The 23,598-nt window shown below is 48.2% G+C and overlaps 1 protein-coding gene across 1 annotated transcript in view; it reads right to left on the reverse strand.

The window, feature by feature from the left end:
• LOC119455859 (protein draper-like) overlaps nucleotides 1–19,573 on the reverse strand; it is a 224,578-nt gene extending 205,005 nt beyond the window's left edge. Inside the window, exon 1 of the mRNA XM_049669377.1 lies at nucleotides 19,377–19,573. The gene's annotated coding sequence lies outside the window, so the exon portion shown is untranslated. The remainder of the gene's footprint in view (nucleotides 1–19,376) is intronic.
• Nucleotides 19,574–23,598: the final 4,025 nt, after the last annotated feature.

Below are 23,598 nucleotides of genomic sequence, written 5' to 3' on the forward strand. Positions count from 1 at the left end.
CAAATGCCTCAAGGTAGCTGCCAGTGTCAGTCTTTCGCACACATACTCAGGGCGCACCACGAGCACATGGTCTATAATCTCTATAACACCACACATTGAACATACCGGTGAGTCTGTCCGTCCAATAATGTGCAAGTATTTGCGCGTGAAAGCGACGTCTAATCGCAGTCTGTGTATCAGGCATGTATGAGGGCGTGGAATTCCACGCAGAACAGGAAATTGCATACCGGGATCCAGCCCTTTAAGGCGGACGTGACGAGCGTCTGGCTAGGCCCAGCATATTTTTGTCGCACTCCTCATTAATTTCGACAGGAGGCATGTGAGGTCCTGTCTAGAGAACGGCACTACAGTTAGCAGGCCATTGCTGAGGGCGCGCCTCGCTTCAGCATCGGCCATCTCATTACCATTGAGCCCACAGTGTCCCGGGATCCATTGGAACAATATGCGGTGGTGCTTTTCTTGAGCGCATGAAAGTAGCTTGGTGATCTGCAGTGCCAGAGCCTGATATGCGGTGTGGCGCAGGAAGCATCTCAAAATTTGCAGCGCGGGTTTTGAGTCCGTGAAAATGCACCACTCTTGAGGTCTTTCCCCGCAGATGTGGCGAATCGCTTCCCGAATAGCCACAAGCTCTGCAGCGGTTGATGTTGAATTACGATTAGTCGAGTCATCTGCTGGGCTGGTATCACCACAGCTGCTGTCGATGCCTTTGGTGAAGCGGACCCATCTGTGTAAACATGAACATAGGTCTGGTATTCTGACCAGATGTATGCCAGAGCAAGTTGTTGTAGTCCGCTAACGGGAACCAACGATTTCTTTAGTATGCTGGGGACATGCACGCATGCCGAAGGTTGAATCATCATCCACGGTGGTTTGACGGGGCGATATGGAAGCCTGATGTTATGTGGGGTAGATGGCAGCGGAGTGCACTTGTGAAACTGCTGTCCCGCCGCTCATGTAGAACCGACGTCAGTGGATGGCAATGGTGTCGTGTAAGTAAGCGTAGATATACACGAAGTGTTTCGTGGGACAGGTATACCGATAATGGACATAAGCGGGCTTCCTCAATTGTGCCTTTGTTGGAAGCACCCCGTGGCAAGCCGAGGCATATTTTGAGTGCCTGCGCTTGAACGCTCTCTAATGTCCGTAAGCAGGAAATACTCAAGTTTGAGAGTATCGGGAGGCTGTATAGAATGTAGCCTGCAAATAGAGACGGATAAAGTCGTAGTAAGGAGCCTTCCGTGGGGCCCCATTTGATGCCTACTACGAAGCGAAGAACATGGCAAAACGGATCAAGTTTTTGCTTCAACATATATACATGCCTCGACCATGACAAACCACGGTCAATGATAATGCCCAAGAATCTGTGGTAGGAGACATAAGGTATTATAACACCGTTAATGGAGATCGGATAGCAATAAAAGAGAAAAAAGAATTATGAAATATTGCGGCTGAGAGAGCTAATGTTCGAAGTATCAGACTGTTAACCAAGCCTGGGGCTGTAATGTTCTATGCTCGAAATATCACTTAAAAAGCATCACTGCCTTCAAAACTCACAATTGTAGTGGACCGCATGTACTATACCAGCCGTGGTCATTCAGTGGCTAGGGCGCAAATACGCTGCTGAGCGCGACGTCACGGGTTCGATCCCGGCTGCGACGGCCGCATATCGATGGGGGTGGAATGCAAGAACGCTCGTGTACCATATTATTTCAGGTGCATGTTTAAGAATCCCCAGGTGGTGGACAAAATTAACCGGCTTGCCTGCTGCGACGTCCCTCCTATATATACCAACCCACCGTGCACTTTCAGGACGTTAAACACCACAAGTGTTTTTTGTTGTCTATAGCTCTGCTGACGATGAACGATATATCGGCGAAACCTGCGCGTCAAATATGCTTGTCGGTTTCCCCGGACAGTTTGCAGTTCCTACAGGTTTCACGAAGTGCTTAGCGCACGAATTTCGGATTACTGCGAACAACCTTCTGCATTCGAGCGTATACGTACACGTGCCGGAAGATGCAACAGCAGTATAAGTACTGTCGGTTCACTCAGGCGCTTGGCTAGAAACGGCGGGCGTCGCTGACGTGTATAATGCCCAGAAAAGAATGGGTCATTGCCATGCTATTCGCGAAAAGAGAACGAAGCGGAAAGCGCGCAATGTGTGAGAGGTTGCTGCAGTTTTTATATATTGGCACCCATAGCTGACGTGAAAAACAAGCAGCCCGTTTCGCTGTAATGTGCGGTACATTCTATTTCTTCTTTTTCACCAAGAACAGTCAAGCAAGCCCACGACAGAGGTGTCATAATTGACCATGTCACGAGAAGCTGCTGTATGCGGTAATGTCAAAGTAGCATCGCCATCTATATAGTATTTCGTTATTGTGTCCTGTTTAGCTCACCGAGCTCCTACAAACGGAAAGGCTTGGCCATTTCACATTCGGGAAGCTTAATCATTCAATCTTAATTAGCTTACATCATTGAAATCTTAGGGCGCCATCTGCGGAAGCGTCAAGATTTTGGTGCCTCGTGTTAATCAAGGTGCGCCCGGCCACAAAATATTACGGACCTTGAAATCTGAGCAAAAGCTGAATATCTCCGCAGCCTCACAACTGAGCCTGGTATTTCCATTTCGGGCCTCGACTAGATTATGCTAACAACATTGTCGTGCACAGTTTTACTGGCTACTGCTACAGGCTGCTCGGGAATTGAACGTTTTCTGCGATCCCGTGGTCCGTAAACTTTTGTGGCCGGGTTACCTTCATGGTGTGCCGAGGTTTTGAGAGACACCGCAAATTTCAGCGCAGCGTCGCCTCTAACCATTCGGCTCCGTGTGTTTTGTGAGCGAGGGTTTACGCACAAACTGGGCAAGACGGCGGCATCGCATAGCATCCGTAAAAGCGTTCGCTGAGTCCAACTGCGTGGAGTACCATAGTAACGAGAATGTCCCATTGCCGATGACCTGGGGGGGGGGGGGAGGCTGAATGCTGCCGTGATAACAACGGCGCCAGCTCGTTACCGGCAACGATGGCCCGCGGCGCTTGTCTGCGCAACGAATTACTTAGCCGGGTGCCGTCCCGCTGGGATATGCCTGTGGCACTGTCTCACCGCGCCTACGAAAGTGGGCATTCGCGACTGGCCATGCCGCAGATTGCTTTCTCTCGGCCACAGCTGGTGACTGGCATCAGTATACAGGAGGAATTAACAGAGGAAGATTCAGGTGACCTCAAGGAAGATTTAGAACTCGTACGCGAAGCACACGACTAAGAGGTCTCGCATTTACTGGGTAAAGGAAGAAGACGGCAACAGCCTACACTTACCTGCATGCAGAGAGAGAGAGAGAGAACAAGATACTGTTTTTTGATGAAAAGTTCGATATGTTATCTGACTGATTACCTGGCACAATACTCCAGGCGTTGGGTGAGTTGTGATAAAACAGTGACCCGCTCGCATTATGGAGAGAGAGAGAGCGAGGTTGCATAGAGGAAATAGACGCTATTTCTGCTTCCATGCAGGGGCAAGGCAGAGCAGCTTTACGCATGAATGGGACAGAAAGGAAGATAATAGAAGGAATACAAAGTTACCTGCGTTGTCTTCGCTTAAATGTACGTGGGAGGAGGGGAGAGGGGGTTAGTCCCATCGTGCTCATGATCCACAAGCAATGTCCAATTACTTCTGTGTAGCGTCAGCTGGCTCCATCCTATCCAGCAAATTTCCTCACCTCATCATGCCACATAATCCTTTGTCGCCCTCGTTTTCCTTTCATCGGCATTCATTTTGCTACTATTAATAGATCATCGCTTGTCTTCTTTACGCATTGTATATATGGCCTGCCCAACTGTACTTCTGCCTCTGAATCTTAGCTTTAGAATTATCAGCTACACCCGTTTGTTTTCTAATTCATACCGCTGTCTACCCGTCCCTTAACGTCAAATACGCCTATCACTTTTCGTTGCATCGTTTCGTTGCGCGGTCCTTCCTTTCTTCTCAAGCTTCATTGTTATCCTCCAAGTTTCAGGCTTGTAGGATAGTACTGGTAGAATACACTGAATATATATCGGTACGATTATGGTTCATCATTCGAATGAAACATCTCGTAAATACTGGCTGTAAAGAGGAGAGAGAGAAAAACCGGTTACAGCAGCAAGGTAAATCGCAACCGCGCAGGCTCGCTATTCGGTAAAACATGTAGACGAAATTCCCGCATATACATTTTGTATAGGTGCAATTAGTTGACAGGAGTCTTTAATTCGGCTGACGCATACCGACTCCATCACGGAGTCAAAGCGCATATTCTCGTTTCCGGGAACGCCCATGTTTAGTTTAAACAACAAACAGAGAGAGAAAGAGAGAGAGGCCAATACATCCCACGAACGGAGTGAGCATCAGGCAACACATTTAGCCCTGCTTTGTGCGCCCGCATAGCGGAGACGCCCACAAGGGTACATAATCGTCCACAAAGGGTCACGCACAACAATATAAACGTCCTTCAGGTTGAACCGTGGCCTTCACCTGACGCCAAACCATGGTGCTATGATATATACTAAAGAAAGAAACGCCCGGAAGTGAAAATGTAGACTGAGCCCCAGCTTGCGGTTTTCGGCCCCTCGATGTCTACGAACCCCAGCGCACGGAATACATTCCTACGAAGCAGGCTGGGGCAGGCGCATTGGATGATAAGAGGACGAAGGGGAAATGGGGGAGGAGGAGGAGGAGGAGGAGGGAAGGCAGCGATCAGTTGCCGTTACGTCGAAGAAGCCCCGGGTGCAGGAATGCGGGCACCTAACGTACAAATAAACAGAGCGCGCTGTTATACATCGCAAGAGTTTGCGACACAGAAAGGCGACAGACAGGTTTCAAAAGACGGAGAGGAAAAAAAAAAGTTAGAAAAGCAAACAAATGAAACAGAGCGGGGGTGTGGGGGACGCAGCGGGGGAACTCTCGGTCTGCTATGTTTACGAAGCAACGGAGCATATACAATAGTGAAAACACGCAAAGGAAACTGAAGGGATCGGTATAGATAGAAGGAAAGTGCACTGGGAAAAAGTAAATAAACAAGGGAAGAATGAACGAAGAGACGTTGGAGATATACACGAAGAAAAACGAAAAAAAAAAAATGCTAACTGAGGTGGCTGGCTTTAGCAACGAAGAGGAGAATAGTGAAGAAGGAAGTTCGAAGGCCGGCGAGGCTCCGCGAAGAAGGCAAGAGGGGGGTCGTTTGCCCCCCATTTCGCCATTGTGCGGAGCAAGGACCACGTCGAGCGCTCGGTTCCTTTCAGCGGCCCTCGGGCTCGGCTGTAGGAGGCTCGCGGGAAGACGACGACGGCGCTCGAGGTTTTTATCGATCGGCTGGTCGTCTTCTGCCGGGTGGAAAGAGGAGGGGGGGGGGGGGGGGTAGGTTGGAGAAAAGGCGAGGTTTCAGACTGAGTGCGAAGGCGTGGGAGTAGGAGTCTGCTGCGAGTCATCCAAGTAGAGAGGGCGGGGTGGGCGAGGTAGGAGTAGGAGAGAGAGAGAGAGGCTGTGGCCAGGCGGCGCTCAGCGCTGCTCTTCTTGAACACTCGGCACAGCTCTCCGCACGTTCTTCGAAAAAAGGAAGCCCGGGATGGCTAGCTTCAAAGGTGCATCCGAAGACTGCGCGCGCGCACTGTGTAGCTACCGACGTACAAACAAACTCACACGCCTAAAATAACCGCGCATCGGCGCTGCTGTAATCGCACCGGTTTTGCCGACGTCGTTCTCCAGCACGAGAGAGCGTCTGAAGCGAGAGGTAGAGAGAGAAGCTAGAGAAGCGAAGTTGTGGTTGTGAATTCGACTCCGAGGCGTTTTTCTCCGTGTCTTTGAAAGATTGCAACGAAAATTCACATGGGGCCAGTGAGAAGCCGCTGGTGGCATTTCTCGCGCGTTTAAACTGCCTGCGACTTCTCTACATACGACACCGTTTGGAGAGACTGAGCGGGAAACACGGTTAAAGCAAATAAAAAAAAAATAATAAGAGACAGATACAGCTTAGCTCGAAGCCAGTTCTCAGTGCTCGGAGTAAGGGGGCGGTTAGGCTAAAAAAACGGATTAGAAAGCGTACTGGCGCTTGCATTTCGCAATAAAAGCGGAGCATAGATTCAGAAGGGCTGTATGGCCATGTGCTCTACTCGTAGGGAATAATCTGCCGCGTAAATGGAATGCGCTGCAGGACGAACCAAGGGTCCCCCGCTATCCTCAGATATATCGCTGGAGGCGCCGTATATATAAGCAGGTCGCATCCCTCAGGAGAGCGGCGGAGCGCTTTGGAGCCGCGTCGCCGATTAAAGTCCTCTCCGCGAGGATCATTTCTCTGACCACTGTTGTGGGCGCACTCGAGCAACAGAGCGCCGCCTATAGCAAGTGCCGCTCATGCCTATACGCCAACGCGATATTTATATCGCGCTTATATCGTGCAATGCAATATGAATGCGGTATGCTATCTCAGCGGCACAGCAGCGCACATTTTGCTTTTGTAGGAAGCAGCTCTTCTCGCTAAACTGCGTATCTGCCCCCTCCCCGATATGAATACCTAGGCGCAATGCAATATATTGCTTCGTTGCCCAGTTTTCGGACTTTCTTTGATTTCGAAACCGCTGGCACTAGAACGAAATGGCTAGACGATATACAGCAGCATTTTTGCTTCCATGAAGCGCTGCACGGATGAATTTGTTCATTGCTACTGTTGCGTTGTCGTTTCAGAATAAAAACGTGAAACGGCATCGCCGGCTGACATGGTCAACCGGCTATTCCAGCGTTTTCTTCTATGTGCATGCATTACACAGCGAAAAAAAAAACATTCAACGCGCCCATATTAATACGGTTCATGCACCGCACATCCAACAGAGCAGGCGCACTGCGCGCGCGCACAGAAAGGACATGTGCACGAAGTCTAAATCAAATTACGATGTCAAAGGAATCTATTCACGAAACTATTTTTTTTACGAACTGAGTACTGAAGTACGAGCAAAGAATTGAGAAATCGCAAAGTATGTCCCCGCCACAAGGTAATGTATACGAAGCGTCACGTAATACCCCCATTTAAACGAGTAGCTATTCGCGCTAACTCGCGTACGGTTAGCTTATGAAAAACCTTTAACCATTTCACAACGGGTACATGATTAGTGAAACTGACGCAGAAAAGGTCGCCTCTCGTTTTCAGCTTCTTTGCGGACATCGCTTTGCTCTGACAGATGTGACGACAGCAAAGATGAGGCCCACAGGTGAGGCCCACTCTCATTGCCGGACAAAAGAAAAGTAATAACGAAGGATAGATCGTCTTCACCTGCCATAAGAAAAATAATAGCGAATTAATTTCTCAGCCAAGTTTCACCAGATCGGCCGTGGGCAGCAGGAAGCGACGAAGGCAAGCTGTGACAGGTAAGCGCCAAAGAACGGGGAAGGCGGCTCCGCAATGCGACTTGGAAGTGGTTGTTGACCCGAGAGCCCTCAACACAATCCCGAGGGCATCATCGTCCAATCGCTCGGTGGCTTTCTTTCCCAATCGAGGGGTGGCCTATACTAGATTTTTTTTTATTGTCCCTTTTGATTTGTTTGTTCGTTTGCTTGCTTGTCTGCGTGTTTGTATGTTCGTTTGTTTGCTTGCTTGTTTGTTTGTGTGTTTGTGCTTTCACACCCACAGGAGGAGTGCAATCTCTGCAAGCAGGCGTCTTCAATCTCAGCAGTCTTTCTTTCGAGGCGGCAGGCAACGCCTGTGCACCAAGTTCCACCTGTGCACCGTTCCAGAGGTGTATTTGCATACCTAAAGGCTCTTGTAGCAGGTTGACCTTGCAGTGACCATTACTGATAGTGTTATATGGCCAATCTGCGCTGTGGAATTCTGCAATGTGTAACTTATTTCACGATAGCGAGAAAAACAAAGTGTGTCTGAGCTTTGTAACTTCGTGCTGTCAGGTGGATGACAATTATTCCTTTTCATTAACACTGTAATTCGTAATAACGGCTTTAGTGCGTGGAAGTTATACTGGGTGTTTTTACGAAGACTTTATAAGTAATGTTTAAAATGGCCGTTTTGAACTAAATATATGGTTCCTTCGGAGACATGACGTCCGTGGTGGGGACCATGAGGTGACGGGTGCTATACGTGGTAATTAGTAGCTAATTAACGGAAATTTGTTTCAGCGGGCTCAACGTAATTGGGAAATTGAAGCGAGCTCTCCGTACACGACATTTGAAGATTTGGATCGCGAAAAATGCGATTAGCTGCGGAACTGCTGGCACGACGAATTTCGGCTATCGGAGCGCGCGCATCCGAAACTGGGAGGCTGCAGCGAGCGCAAAGCAGCGCCCCTCGAGACGACGTCCTCTTACGTCGCCTAGCAGCGGGCAGCCAGCGCACTGCGACAGCGAGCGGCTGATCGTAGCTTGCAAATTAAGATAAGCCTGCGGAAACTAAAGGTTTAAAGTCTATTAATTATTGAAAATTTGTTAATTAGCTACTAATTACCACATATTACCCATCACCCTGTGGTCTCCACCCCAGACGGCATGTCTCCGAAGGAATCGCCATTTACTTTAAAACGGCTATTTTTAAGCATTACTTAATGTCTTAGTAGAAACACCGTGTACGTGCACGTAAATATAGGTGACTACGTCCGAAGCGGACCATAGATAGAAATAGTACTCAGGTGGGCCCTACTTTTGGCAGGTAGTGGCGCCTTCCTTAGCGCAGTCCCGGACACTTCCACAATAGGTGTGATAGATCTACAAGGGCAGCTGGTCGAAGGCAAAAGGGACAAGTCAGGCCGAAGGCAGGCCTATACACTTCACATAGCCCATAGACAGCTTGCAGCTGGCGTTAATGCAGTGCCTGCACGTAGCCTTCTTAGCGCAACCTCCTCATGGTGGGAGAGACAGGGCAGGAGGTCTGATCCACACGCAGTTAGCAGTGCTCGCGTGGAGCGTCGAAGGACTTCCTTTTTAAACCAAAAGCCTTATGTGCCCCTGCATCCGTCCAGCGTTAACATCCGATGGTATCGAACCCCAAGCGCTGGACCTGGTGCGGCTCGCACTGCGAAATCCCACAGTGAACAGGCGCGGCGTCGAACGGACGCCGCGGCCCCCACCCAAAAAACCGACCTGGCCCACTCCCAAAATTAGATTATTGTGGATTAAAATGGATTAAGGTGGATTGAAGTGAATTAAGGTGGATTGAAGTGGATTAAGGTGCATTTAAGTGGAATAAACTGGATTTAAGTGGAATAAGGTGAATAATGGTGGTATGGGAGGTTCGTAGAAATTAGAACAAGGTGGGTTAAGTTAGAGGTTTAATGTAAGGTGATAACTTAGAGAAGTCATTATGCTTTCGCATTCAAATCACGTAAGGATACTTAGGTGACGACTGCCAATTGTTTTGGTAGCCATGAGAGCGCGGGGTGTCGCGGGTATAGCGACAGTGGATATGTTAATGGAGGTTGGTGACGGGGTGCGTCTGCCTGGATGTGTCCTTGGTGAAGAGTAACGGGGCGTCTAAAGAATTCGCAGCGTGCGCAGGAACGTTGACACTTGCTTGCTCCACCAGAAACGTTATTTATCAAATGCGCCAGACTCTCAAGCCGTGGTAACAAATTTGAACAGTCGGTGAGCAGTGAGACAGCCTATGCAAATAAAAAAATAAAGAAAGAAAATGAAAGAAAGAAACATTGGGGGGGGGGGGGGGGCATCTTTCTAAGTAGGCGTCGAACTCTGCTAGCCGTGGACACATGAGAAAGCACTGCAGGACTCGATGATCAGCTTTCCTGTGCAAGAGTTACTGCGCTTACACCGCTGTCTCGAAGCTGGCCGCAATCTAATGGAGCCTTTGTAGCACTTTCTCTGCAGAAAAACAAGCACTTGTCTTCGCACTGGCTGACTTGACATGGCTGAGCTCACTAGCTTTGGAATATCGATGAACTAAGAAAATTCACAGCAACACCTTTCTTCCTAACGGCCCTCTTACGACTGGAGGATCCAGAGGAGGTGCTCTGGGACCCTTGTTCTCTTTTTCTCTTCTCTAAGTTTTCTCTTACAGATTACTTTCGCTTGACACTTCCTATCGTATTTGTGCAAATTCTCATCTCTCAATGCCACTACGTGATCAGATCTGATACAATATTAGCGCAGAACAGTGGCCGCAGGTGTTATTTTATGCCATTTTCCTAAAACCACGTGTCGTTTTGGTGTGAACATTGTGTGTAATTTCAATGTATGTACATTGAGTTTTGTGCACTTGTTCTTTAATGTTTATACATAATCTCTTCACGAGTGACTTCTGGTAGCGCAGACACACGCTTTTCTTAAACGTGTATATATAGGTGCAGTTTTTCTTTTTTTTTTCTTCTTTCTTTTTTCTTTTAACGAACGCTTCCAGACGCGACGTCAAACAATGCGCTAGGATGAAGGCGCTGTACATTTAGGCCGTAACATTCCATGCCGTATCACGATGCTTCTTTAGTGCAACCTACAACAACTTGCTTCATAACTTTCAACAGTATTATATTCATGGATACTCAAGTTAGGAGGCAGCGTGGTAAACATTATAGTCAGAAATACCCATAGGTCGTTTGTTGGAAGTTAGTGTGCTGTTGCCGAAGGACGCAGGCGTGCTACGTTCTTAGCTAAATGGTGCGGAATGTTGCGACCTAAAACATTCCGAGACATTAACCTCAAGTTAGACATGATATGCATGACACGATGTCTCATTTACACGAATCACGCGCACACGCGCACATACACAGACCCACGCAGAGAGAAATAATTCTGTGTAACTGGCATATCGTTACCAGCGTTACATGCTCGTTGGTTACAGTGATTACATATGCACGCACGGTCCAATTACTGATGCGCTTACAAGCGCATAGTTGGAAACAATGCACGACCTGCCATATGTTAGATAAGGTTCTGATATGACTACCTAGACAAAGCTTTCATTAGAATTTCCTCGTGTGTTCACTGAGATTTGAAATGAATGTTTGCATCATGGTCAAGACAAATTTCACCCGTTGAATGAGCACTACGACCCCTAGCCCGGGCTGGCGTGTCTTGAAATAGTTGCGAAATAGCTTTAAAACTGGCGGAAGAAACTGCTGCACCACGGCTATCCGACGCTTGAAGAAGAATGCTGACTTGAAAGCACGGTGCAACTTCTTACACCGTGCTTGAAAGCTTACACACGCGGAATACGCAAGGTCGGTCCAAATGGTCGCGAAGCTTCGGACGAAAAGCGGTTCAGAACGAATTGTCACCGACATCAGCAAGGGTTGTTATGGGAGCAGCGATTGAAGCGCGACTATGTTTGCGAAAGAAAAAAACGCGTTTTTTAATTTTTATTTAAAGCGATACACGGTTAGATTCATTCAACGAAAATAAAATTCCTAATCAATTTTATATACGCATGGCGAGAATTAAGAACAACTCTATTTTACTTGATGATTATCAATAAATACCTTATTTCAGCGCACACCGATAGCGGCGGGCGTTGACGCCGCTATAACTTGCAATGCGCAATGCATCTCTTGAATTGGGCAGGAAGAGGCACTCGTAAAGTTCACCTGTTACAATACGCCCCCCTCACATGTTTTGTTGCTTTGCTTGTCGACGTTTGCCTGAATTTGGTGACGAATGTAGTTTCATTGTTACTTAACCTGTTCAGTCAAAAGTAGTTAGATGCGACCGCCAGATAATTGTTCACTTTAGTTGTTTTCGTGGGACAGCGCTGGCTGACGGGCTTGGCGTCCGACGAAAGGACGAGCACTCTACGCCCAAAGCGTTCGTCGGCCTCCAAACAAAGTATGTTCTGCGCAAGGGTGCGGTTTCGACATCCGTATGGCTGAACTTTTCCTGCATCGCTTTTCGTGCTGAAAACTCGGAACGCCCATGAAGTCGAATGACGGGGCATCTGAATATACAGCTCTAATGGCAGGCCCCCGAAAACAAATTTCGCGCCTTTGAGAACAAAATGACGTCACTTCTGTTTTTAACAGATATGGCGTCACGTTATTTTTTCTTCCGCCGGAAGTGCTCCCTCCTCATACAGATGGCGCTAAGCCCCATGAACCGCCGATGAACCGCCATGTTTTGAACGTATGGGCTTCTATGGAAGCTTCGCTACCAGGTGTATTTACCTTGGAATACGTCTGAAGAGAGCGTTGACAAGGAAGCGTTATAGCAGCTTCCGCAGATTAGATTGTTTTAAGTTTCAAAATGGCCTGCATTGCATGGCGCTCGTTCGAGCTCGACTGTTTGTCACACGCTTAACTTTTCCTGCATCTTTGTTTTCACAGACTTATGACGAAAATTGAGTCGTCTGATAGTTTTTCATCGCGCGTGTCGAGCCCTCCTATGTCGGTGGTGTCCATGAAGTTCGCACCACATTCATGGTGTTCAGTCGCTGGCTAAAGTCAACATTATGAGAGAGCTGTTAAGCGTGGGTTTCGAGGGCAATCAAAACTTAATGACTAGTTCTGGACGGCAGCGTGAGAGCGTCACACCGCCGCATAGTTGCAGCGCGCGCTACGCGGGCATGTGGACAGCATGCCGAATCATTTCGCCCACATTACTGAAGCAGACGTAACCGATTAATTATCAATTTCTATACCTACCGACATGAAGCCGGGTAGCTTTTAAAGATCAAGCGTAGATTTTGCACCTGGCTGTCTGACCGAAGGGCAAGGCGTAACGAATGGTTTAGTAGAAAGTAAATGGTTGTTTATTAACATAAGTAATGGCTTAAGTGTATTTAGTTGTTAGGCGTCTGTGACGTTTCCTTATTACACGTAATAAAGCGACACCAGATCATCCCGCTCCCATGTTTGAAGCACGCAACACTTAGCTCCCAAGCCACCCGCAATTTCGCGCACGTGCAGGCGCAAATGAATGAACGGAGCGTAAAGGTCGTCACATTTTCATTTTAACCAACCGCGCAGAGGGGGGGGGGGGGGGGGGGAGGACACATTTCTGCCGAAAAGAGCACGCAGCACGCGGTTCGTCGCTTCGAACGCAAATCGCCGACTCGCGCTATTATACAACGGCGACGGCAGCTAGCGGGGCGCGGCCTCGGAGCAGACAATTCTCTTTTCTTTGCACCGCGATTACCGACTGGTGCGTGAAAGATTAATGGAGTGCTTTCCCTCCCCAACGCCTCACTCACTCACTCAGTCACCGCTGTCAGTTTATTTCCTTACTGCAGAGTGTATATATACATATACCGAGGCATATCTGCGCATGGCATCTCGCGCGTCCACCGCAAATTCGGAAATCACGGGACCGGTAAGCGAGGGGTGTCATTATGTATTCATGCCAGAGCATCACGCGCTCATCTCGTATACGCATAGCGCTGCATGCGCGCGTGGTCTCCAACCCCCCAGCCCACCTCCCCATCAGTATTGAGCGAACTCCCGTCACCCTTTCCGGCCATTTCCCCAGAGGCGACTCATCAACGGAAGGCGTTTTGAACGGAGGCCGCCGGCGTGCGAGCAATAGAAAACACATTAGAGAGTTGTCGAGCCACGCCCCAGTTCACGCCATGGGAAACTGTCTCGCCATGCACCGCAAACTGCTTCCACGATCGCTGGTCCGAAGGCATGCAACGGAAAGGGTTTTGTTCCGCGGACGTTCCGCGGAGCGACAATTTCGCCAGCGAATCCCTCATAAACGAAGCCGTCGAGCTGATCTTGTTAGCAGAACCACGTTTCCGAGAGAGAATGATGAATGCGTTAGCGGCTGTCAAGAGATTCGCTTGCGCGTGATGCGTTTGTTCTCTCCATGCGTATTAGACAGTGCGTTCGGCTGGGGATGGCGAAAGTAAGCGCTATAACGACGTTGCGGTCTCTGAAAGCAGCGAGTTCTCTAGGGGGTGTCTGAGCGTAATACTTTGTTCCCGCATTAGATGAGACTTGAATATTGAGTAGAGGCCGAGAGTTAACCCTGCGTGCCGTATATCTGTGGAATCAAAAAAGACTCCTTACAGGATTCCAGTCTATCCATTTGTCCTCTTTCCAACTACTATATCCCCCATCCCGGTGCGGGGTAGTAAACCGAAAGGTCGCCTCTGGTGAACCTCCCTGCTTTTCCTTTATCTCCCTCTCTCTTTCCGTGTGTGCGTGACCGAACGGAACTTTTGCCGCTTCACGACCACATCGCGTGTTCTTCCCTCTCGTCAATGCTGTATTTCACGCTTGACGTCAGTCATATAGGTGACCACTTTTATTGTTACTATTGTTTCTTTTGCTACCCGGAAAAGAAATAAGTGATTATATGGAATGCTCTGCGATGTCGAGAAAAGTGTAGAGATGTGGGCTCGTCGTGCGCTCAATGGCGTTGTACGTGTTGTATATAAATTACATATCTCGTACGGCGAATGCACATCCGTCACGCCATATATTCAATCTGGGGCTGTTCGTGCGTGAGAAATAGTTGGACGAGTTAGCGTGAAACGACAAGAGGGGGCCCTCGCCCTAGTTATTACGCACGTGGCGAGCTGATTGTTAGGCCGTCCTTTAGTCAGCGCTTATTAGTTTATTTTTTCACATTAGATAAAGCTTCTGCCGTCAAGGTGAGCGCGATGTTAGGAGCATAGGAAGTGTCAGATGAAAGTAGCAGTCCTCTGTAAAAAGAAAGAAAGAAAGAGAGAGAGAGAAAGAAAGAAAACCAAATAATCCCTGTTTTCTTTCTTTCTTTTTTTTTTTTTCGAAGGCGTCGTTAGGGGCTAGGAAGTGAAAACAGAGGAGCAGTGTTTACAATGTCGCACTGTACAGCGGTGACATGATGGAATTACTACTAAATCGCTCAGAGTATATAGACTGACAACTGAACAAGGCGAGAGCAGGCGCCCAGTTCTTGTCGCATATCCATAGATCCAGCTAGTAGCCTGCTCAGGCTTCGTTCAAGCTTCTACGCTATAGTTACGTGCTTAACATTTCTCCTCGCATTCTTCAACTGCCTTGAGCTCAGCAAACCCCTTTAAATGTTGCCACCTCACCCATAAGAGCGCCAAGTATGTGACGAAGACTGCACGTCGTCTTGTACAAACTCTGCATGGACAACTTCTCTTTCCATACCATTTCCCCCTTCCCTAGTGCAGGGTAGCCTACCGGGATCAGCCTGGTTAACCTCCGCGCCTTTCTCTTATGACGTCTCTCTCTCTTTCTCTCGAAAAGATCAGTCCAACTTCTTTTCTTCTTACGGCGCCTCGAACACGCAACCCTCAACGACATGTCTCCAACATCGCTCCAGGCGTTCAGTGGGCCCATGCATGTTTGAGAACTTCGCACTGTGATACATTTGAAAGCTTGATTTAGGAATTAATCTTGGGCGGCCACTAAAGAACCTTGGACAGTTCTGTTCATTGTCCATTCGGACTGCACGATATCATTACCCGAGGTTTTTCATACCCATCTGGTCTTCATCTAATGCTACAAAAGGTGTGCCAGGGAATCTGGAAATGTTATTATTTCCTTCTCCAGCTATTCTATGTAGTTAGTAGTAGTCAAATGTTCAAAAGTAACCAGTGGGTTCAGGAAAATTGTTACATGTTTGTCCGTTTGTTGGATAAGGCAATGCCATGTGTTTTCTAAAAAAATGAATAAATGAATCAATAAATGTTCCAAACATCAACTTTCTTCTGCTTGACTTGATCAGTGATCGCGATTTCTTTGTTGTCGATGCGGTTACACACATACTAACCCCTTTCGTCAACATATGCAAAATAATGATAATAATAAAGTAAGAAGAAGTTATTAAACCAAGAATAGACACTTCAGTGGGTGCCTCTGTGTGCGGTGGAAGGTGGTGGAAGCGTAAATGGCTCATGTTGTGCAGCTCCCATTTTACCTAAATATGGTCGACTCCGCGTGAGTGAAAAATCGGCCCCACCTTTCACCTGCTGCAAAAACAATTAGACACGCCAGCCAACACCACCCACTCACCCTATCATTCCGCCCTTCTGAAGAGGAGGCGAGCTGCCACTGCGTTTTTATTCATCGTGTTCTTAACCTTGGACCATCGCCAACCCACCCTCTTCCAAGCCCTACTATATGTAATGCAACATTAGCACTCACCACTTCTTTTATCATCATCATCATCATCATCCAGCCCAGTAATTTCACTCCCCTTCCCTATACTTCAGTGCAGAGTAGCCGACTACAGCGCACTAAAGCTCAGGTCGACCTATCTCCCTTTCCTACATCAATAAGTTAAATCTAGTCCGTTAAAGCGTAAAGGAAACGGTAGGGCATGGAAGACTGTCCGTGCTGTGTATACGCGTGTGTTAGCATTCATCCCGTGCGTTTCCGATTCATCCCGTGCTTTTCCGACATCAAGGTCACAAAAACCGACACTGGGGCACGAGTTGCACTGACCAGGACTTCGAACACGCGACCGTTCTGCTTCCGCCAAGCTCCGACGAAATTTGTGAAGTACTGCAGGGAGGTCGTCAAGCTGGTTCCACCACCGGCGTCCTTCGACGCGGCACGCAGCGTACCAATGCACACGCCACGTGGCGAGCCAAGTTGTAATTAATTAACGACGCGGCCTCGGCGTTATTTTAATCGGCGAGCTTGCCGGGCTCACGCCCCACGACGCGCGCTCAAACGCGCACCGCTGACCGAGCGCCCCCCCCCCCCCCCTCCCCTCACACACAGTTACAACCACCCTTGAACTAGCGCAACCTTCTTCCCAAGTTCCAGATCAGTGGCACAGCTAGCTCCTAGGGCTGTTGCTGAGGCAGCATCCGTGTTGGCTCGCTTGCACCTGTCATTGCGGCGATGTTCCCCCGAGCACTTCAACTGATTAATCGCGCATATGTAACGAATGATATGTTCGAGTGATTCTGATAAAGTGACAGAGACTTCTTGAACGGCGGAGAGCAACGATTCGTTTCAGGCATATGGCCGCATACAGTCTGTATCGGTCACAAGGGCCGGAAGCAGTGCCGGCAAGTGATTTAAAAATTAAAACAAATGGTTGCACGGCGTGCGTTCTTTCAGTAAACGAACATCGAATGAAGAAAAGCGTACGCAGCAATGTTAAATACGTTATATATTTCCTGTAGAACATCCTGATCCCTGATGTGGTCTTTGTTCTGAATTGTGGACCAGCTGCCGTACGTTGAGGGGCGTGCGCTTAGTGCGTTACGCCAGATGCATGTCTCGTTCTATCGTTGTTCTCCAGTGCGCCCATTAGACTTTCTTGTTCATATCCACCCTTTTTCTTTTATTTACTCTCTTCCTCTACAATCATTACCCCCCACTCTCTTAACCTCTCACCTATTCCTCGCCCACTATCTTTTTTTGTGTACTTTATTTTATTCGCATGATAAAAAGGAGCTGTTGGCGCACGAATGAGGCTACTCCGTGTCTCAATGAATATTTAGTCTTTCACATTCCATGCTATACCCTTTGATACACTTGCGCATGTTTCATATACACAAAATGCACTGCATATCGATGCATTCTCATAACACACACACACACAAACTCACACACACACACACACACACACACACAAACACACACACACACACACACACACACACACACACACACACACACACACACACACACACACACACACACACACACACACACACACACACACACACACACACACACATATATATATATATATGTGTGTGTGTGCGTGTGCGTATGTGTGTGTTATATACATATCGTCGTCGATCATGTAAAAGCACGCATAATGGGGATCGTATCAAGCACCTGTCCACTGCCAATGATGACAGGTACGCATCGTGAAGAACCCCGTTACCAAGAAGTAATTTCCCTGGCCATCGGCTCTCTCCTTTGTATATATATATATATATATATATATATATATATATATATATTCTTTTATATTTTTTATCTATTTATTTATCTATGTATTTATTTATTTTTCTCCAAATGCTCAGCTCCAAATGGCAGGCGTGCTCGTCAATCAAGTCTGTCAATGCACGCGTAAGTGCGACCGTGTAAATGACATGTCCACTGCCACTGTTGACGGGCATGCGCTGTGCATCGTCGTCGATCAGGTAAAAGCGCGTGTAACAGGGACCGTATGTTCTTTTTTTGTTTTTCTCCTCTCTCTCTCTCTCTCTTTTGCGTCTTCTTTCTCCACCTGAAGATAAAGACTGTTGCGAGAATTTCCTGTATGCCTCGAAAAAGGTCGGTCCACCGACCGAAACCGTTGGGTAAATAAACCGAAGATAACCGCGAAGTGTGCTTCTCATATATATATATGCTGTGCATAACATGCACTCTTGTAAATAACCATGAACAACATCTTGCGGATAAACTCCCTCTATAGCAGCGCGAAACTGAAAAATATGCGCTGCCACTTAACATACGAAGCGTAGGGTGACAATCAAACACTCATATGAACAAGAACGTACCGTATGGTGTATGTAAATCGGTTATAGCGCTGGAGTATGCCACTATACCTTTTTTCGACGAGGGTAAAGTTGGCCGGTGTTGTGCCCCTCCTGGTGGCAGTTAGCGGCTAGCTCTCCCTCTTTCTCCCCTCTGTGATTGTTTTTATTTATGCAAACATAGTAATAATCCGAATGATGCACACTGATATGTGTTGGACCGTGGTTTGGAGGAAAGCAGGTCAGTTATCATCATCATCAATCTATATTTATATACACTGCAGGACGAAGGCCTCTCTCTGCGATTTCCAATTACCCCTAACTGTCTGGCGCCAGCCGATTCCAACTTGCACCTGCAGATTTCCTAACTTCCAGTTATAACTTACAGTTACACCTTCCAAACTTAAACTTACAGTTATAACTTCCATGCCAGTTATACTATCAGTTATACTCAACTGTTGAAAAATCTGTGCAGGCGAGGGTCGCCGGTCTCAGCCGTGGCCCCCAATGTTGACGTCGAGATGTGCAAGTCATCGAGGCTGGTACATCCTATCCTTACCGATGACAGGCCGCTGGACCGTGCTCATCAGCTTGGACGACTACTCGAGTGACGGTTCGCTCAGGGGCCTCAAGGCGGCGCCTCGATAGCGAGAAATGAATTAATGAGCGAGAAAACAAGCGTTTGTGAATGAGTGCGTTGTTTGCTGCATCCCTCCTTGCTTGTAGCCGGCAGTTGGCCCCCTTGAGCGCGGCCTGCTAGTCATGAAACATCTTCCTATACGTCATAAGGTCACTGATAGGTTAATCTAGCGTCCTTTAGATAAGCGCGGGCGCGACACATCCTGCATCACACACAAGTTATTCGCCGAGTAACAAGCTCGAGCGCGTTGTTCATTTGCCGAAGAAACCGCGGAGCGCATGGCTCGCTCCAGTGCATGCCTGGCGTTTGCTGTCAACCACGTGTGCTTTTCAAAACGCCAGAGGCTGACTTGTGAGAGCAACGTACCTTACTCTGACCTGGAGGTAGGAACCAATGTGTTGAACACCACGAGGTCGATGCGAGTGCCGGAAGTGGAAACAGCAATGCCTTCCAGCCGACGAACGAGCGCACTTGGTAACTTTGTCGGGAGGCGCCATGATGCGAACTGTTTTATGCGGACACTGCTATTTGCTGGCGTTGCGCTTTTCCACTCGAGGTTCCCTACAGCGCGTCTTCCGCGGATGAGAGACGGAGACGAATGTTGCGACGCTTTCCTGACTCGAACGCATCCATCAAAGAGGGAGAGAAGGGGAAGGAGGAAGAGAGAGACACAGTGCGCCGTTGGCGACAGGTTGCTTGTGCGCATCACGCGCCTACGCGATTGCGGATTCCGTGTGTGCGGTACGTGACTGCCGTGCGAGCGGAATTTATGCGGCAGACGTTTCCGCTACCGTGGGAGGTGTTCGAAATCTGTAGCCCCACCGTGGATGCATCGGTATAGGCAAATTGAAGTCATTGTGGGTATCATTCGGCAGCGCACACAACGTGGCCGTTGTGTTCGTGTGGCCGAATTCAGAGCGCTTAATGTTCGCAAGTGCTGCTTGCCATCGTCTGCCGCCTTTGCTATTATGGTGTTGAGTGGCATCTGCTATTACGACCAGTGTAAGCGCAAGAATGTTTTCGTTCTCACATGCAAGCGCCCCCCCCCCCCCCCACACACACACACAGAGAGAGAGAGAGAGAGAGAGAGACAGACATACAGTTTCATTGTCATCCTTCAGTGATTAAACTGCTTGATGAATTATTAACGGAACCTGGAATCATGCGGAAATTCGCGCCAGTCACCGCTGCAAAAAAATAACAAATAAAGAATAATACCAATAAATAATTCAATTATTACAACACAGCGCAACACATATAGATAATTTAGTTTTTGACAGCTAAGTATTCTGTGCTTGACACATGCAAATCAAAGGCTACATATGCAAGGCCATCGCAGCAGGACAAATTTAGAGCCCCGCCCCTCCCCCCCCCCCCCCCCCTCTCGCGAAAAAAAAAGACTTATATTGCATTCAGCAGCCCATATATGAATGTGGAACAGCCGTCGATCACACGATGCCGAAGACGCGAAGAAAGAAGGCTCAGTGAGAGCGCCGGCGTCTATTAGATATCGATACACGCAATCAACCTGCCCCGGCGGAAAATCCCAGCTAAGAACATACAAGAGACGGTGCTCGATCGCTGGCTCTTTTATTCCCTCCACCTTCAGGCCTATATAATAAAATACACACATGTTATCCCGGTGTCAAACGCCCACTGCCCCCTTTTCTTTCTGTTAGGCGAACTCCTTCCGATACATAAGGGCGACTCCTTACCTTCTCGTCGTGTTTATAGCTTAAGCTATACGCTCACTTTTTCGTCCTCAATTTTTATTATTTTCCGCCTTCCTGCGGGCACGTTGACCGCTTATCGGAGGAAACTGCTGTGCTGATCAATACGTTGCCCCGCGACTTCAGAAGCTCCCACATTTATGCTTCTATATACTACACCGACCAGGCTTGACGGCCGTATTGATTGACGAATTAGGCGTCGGTGGGGTGCAAGCGATCCGCGCCGCAGCGGTACTCGGATAGGTCGAACCAGGTACATGCAAATAGCCTGCAATAAATCTGAATATTTAATATTTAGCGCTCGATGCCGCCTCGGATGTCACTGGAACTTTTCGTTTGTGACGCGCTTGTACGTAGGAGCTGAGCATAGACGGTGCGCGCTGATTATCATTATTATTATTTTTTTTAATGGGGGGGGGGGGGGGGGTAAAAGCAGTGCAGGAAAGTGTGCAACCCACTGCTGCAGCGGCTTAGCGGTTAATTAAGGCGTTCTGCTGGTGCACAGGAGATAGCATGATCGATAGCTGGTTGCGCCAGTTTCTCTCGGGGGCCCAGAAACGCCGACGTGCTATATTATCGGCGTGCGCACTGAAAATGACAAATTTTGTGAAATCAGTCGGAAGCATGCCCCGATTACGCTGTTCTCAATAAAACACGTTTCGGTTTCAGTCCTAACTTGTAAAAAAATAAACCTAAAAAGATTAAATTATGGGGTTTTACGTGCCAAAACCACGATCTGATTATGAGGCACGCCGTAGTGGGGGACTGCGGAAATTTGGACCACCTGGGGTTCTTTAACGTGCACCTAAATCTAAGTACACGGGTGTTTTCGCATTTCGCCTCCATCGAAATGTGGCCGCCGTGGCCGGGATTCGATCCCGCGACCTCGTGCTCAGCAGCCCAACACCATAGCCACTGAGCAACCTAAAAAAAACCTATATGAGAGAGTCTGGGAAAAAAACTTAAGGGAAATGAGGTTGACCAGGCTCACCCGCCCATTTAACTACACTCAGCGTGTGGAAAAAGGCGAAAAAGAAGTGGAACGATCGTACCGTGAGCGAGAAAAGTTTACGGGACGTGGGTTCCACAGCAAATGTGACTTTCTGTTCTGGCACTGAAGGGGAAGAAGTGCAGCGTAGACTTGCCGCCCAGGCGGTTGATATGCTCGGCCTGTAATTTATGGCCGAATAAATGTCTTACACTACTACTACTACTACTTCTACTGTTATGTGAAGGCACGACGTTTCTAGTTTAACTGGTCACTCTATAGGTCGCAAAAGTTACTATACTGGTTGAAACTTCGAATTAGGGGATATGTGACAAATCCCGTGGCCCGTAATCTTTTGTGGCCGACTAAACAAGCTATAGTCTTGCGCACATGGGAAGGCAGGAGGTGCCTGTCAGCGGCCTCTAAAACCCGATGACCTAAAATATCTCATTAACGCACTCGTATGTTTAAGAACCTACGAAGGGTGATGCGACAGCTTTAGTGCCTTCGTGTTGAGAGAAGAAAAAAAGGAGTAGAAAGCTTGTGGCCAGTCCGATCAGCGCAGTCCGGAGAGCATTCCGGGTGAAGTCGACGCGGGGTGAAGCGGCAAAGAATGCGCTCACACACCTCTCCAGATTCGTAGCAATCGCGTATTGGGTGTGATAATATGCACTGACAGACAATCGTGCAAGCTGACACTTCTGGCGTTTGCAAAACGCTACACGTTCACGTGCTATTCCTGCAGAGATGATTATAGAGCACAGTCCATACGTCACTGTGCATTATTCGACTCTCATTGATATGAGTATTCAGTATCTATCTGTTCAGACGATAGACCACATTCGCAAGCAAAGATCCTGGGACCTTGGCCGAAGAACTCTGTGATATGCACGAGGCCACCAAAGCACTGATATGCTTTTTGAAGGCAAATGGACTGTGCGGGCGCTTGTGACTGTACGTGAGTGACCATTAATACGCGGGTGCGTGTTCGTTGACTATCCTTATATCTTACCTTTACTTACCCCTCCCACGTGCAGGGTAGCCTACTATGATCGATCATGGTTAACCTCCCTGCCTCCCTTCTTTATCTCTCTCTCACTCTCTCTTTATGTACACTTTCAAGCTTTGCACGGTATAGTCTATCGAGGTGGCTATAATTACAATCACAGCGTGGTGTTCGATGTCGCCACGGCTATCTGGATGTAGCGGAGCGATTGAATCAATTAGGCTGGCGAACATGAGACGTAAGGATGGCATACGCCTGAGTGACACGGCAATGCTTCACGAAATAAATAAATAGTAGCGTTTTGAAAATCGAGCTTTGCCATTCAAAATTGATTAAATTCTCTTAGTGTCCATTTCAAATAAAACTTTCCTTCAAATCGATGCTGTAGCCGCCTGATGACCGAACGAGTTATTTTGCGGGTTAATTGGACGCGTAATTGAAATTATGGATGGCGAGGGTGGTTGGTAGGAGGACAGTCGCAGGTAAAAGAATACGCGCTAAGGAGAGAATGCGCGCGAAAATCCGTGCCCCGATTGACCCGCGTGTTGTTGTAAACAACCAGGTGCGCCACGGTTTCAGAGCACGCACTCTTACAGCGCGTGCCCAGGAGTACATACGCGTTGCGTTGCATATACTTTACGCAGGCGTCGAGCGCGTCGAAGCTCGGCCGTAGCACGCGCCAGCCGGGACCTCTCCCGTTCGAGGAATGCGAAAAACACATGGATCATGGCGAAAGAATGGGCCCATCGCTCTCTGTCTGTCTCTGAATTTCTTCTCGGCGAGCTTCCGATGAGCAACAAAGCGCCTGTCAGCGACGTGCCGAGTGAAACGAGAGCTTTTTCTTGCGTAATCCGATTCTCTATT

The sequence above is a fragment of the Dermacentor silvarum genome, chromosome 6 (genome assembly GCF_013339745.2).
Source record: "Dermacentor silvarum isolate Dsil-2018 chromosome 6, BIME_Dsil_1.4, whole genome shotgun sequence".
Classification (NCBI taxonomy): Eukaryota; Metazoa; Arthropoda; class Arachnida; order Ixodida; family Ixodidae; genus Dermacentor; species Dermacentor silvarum.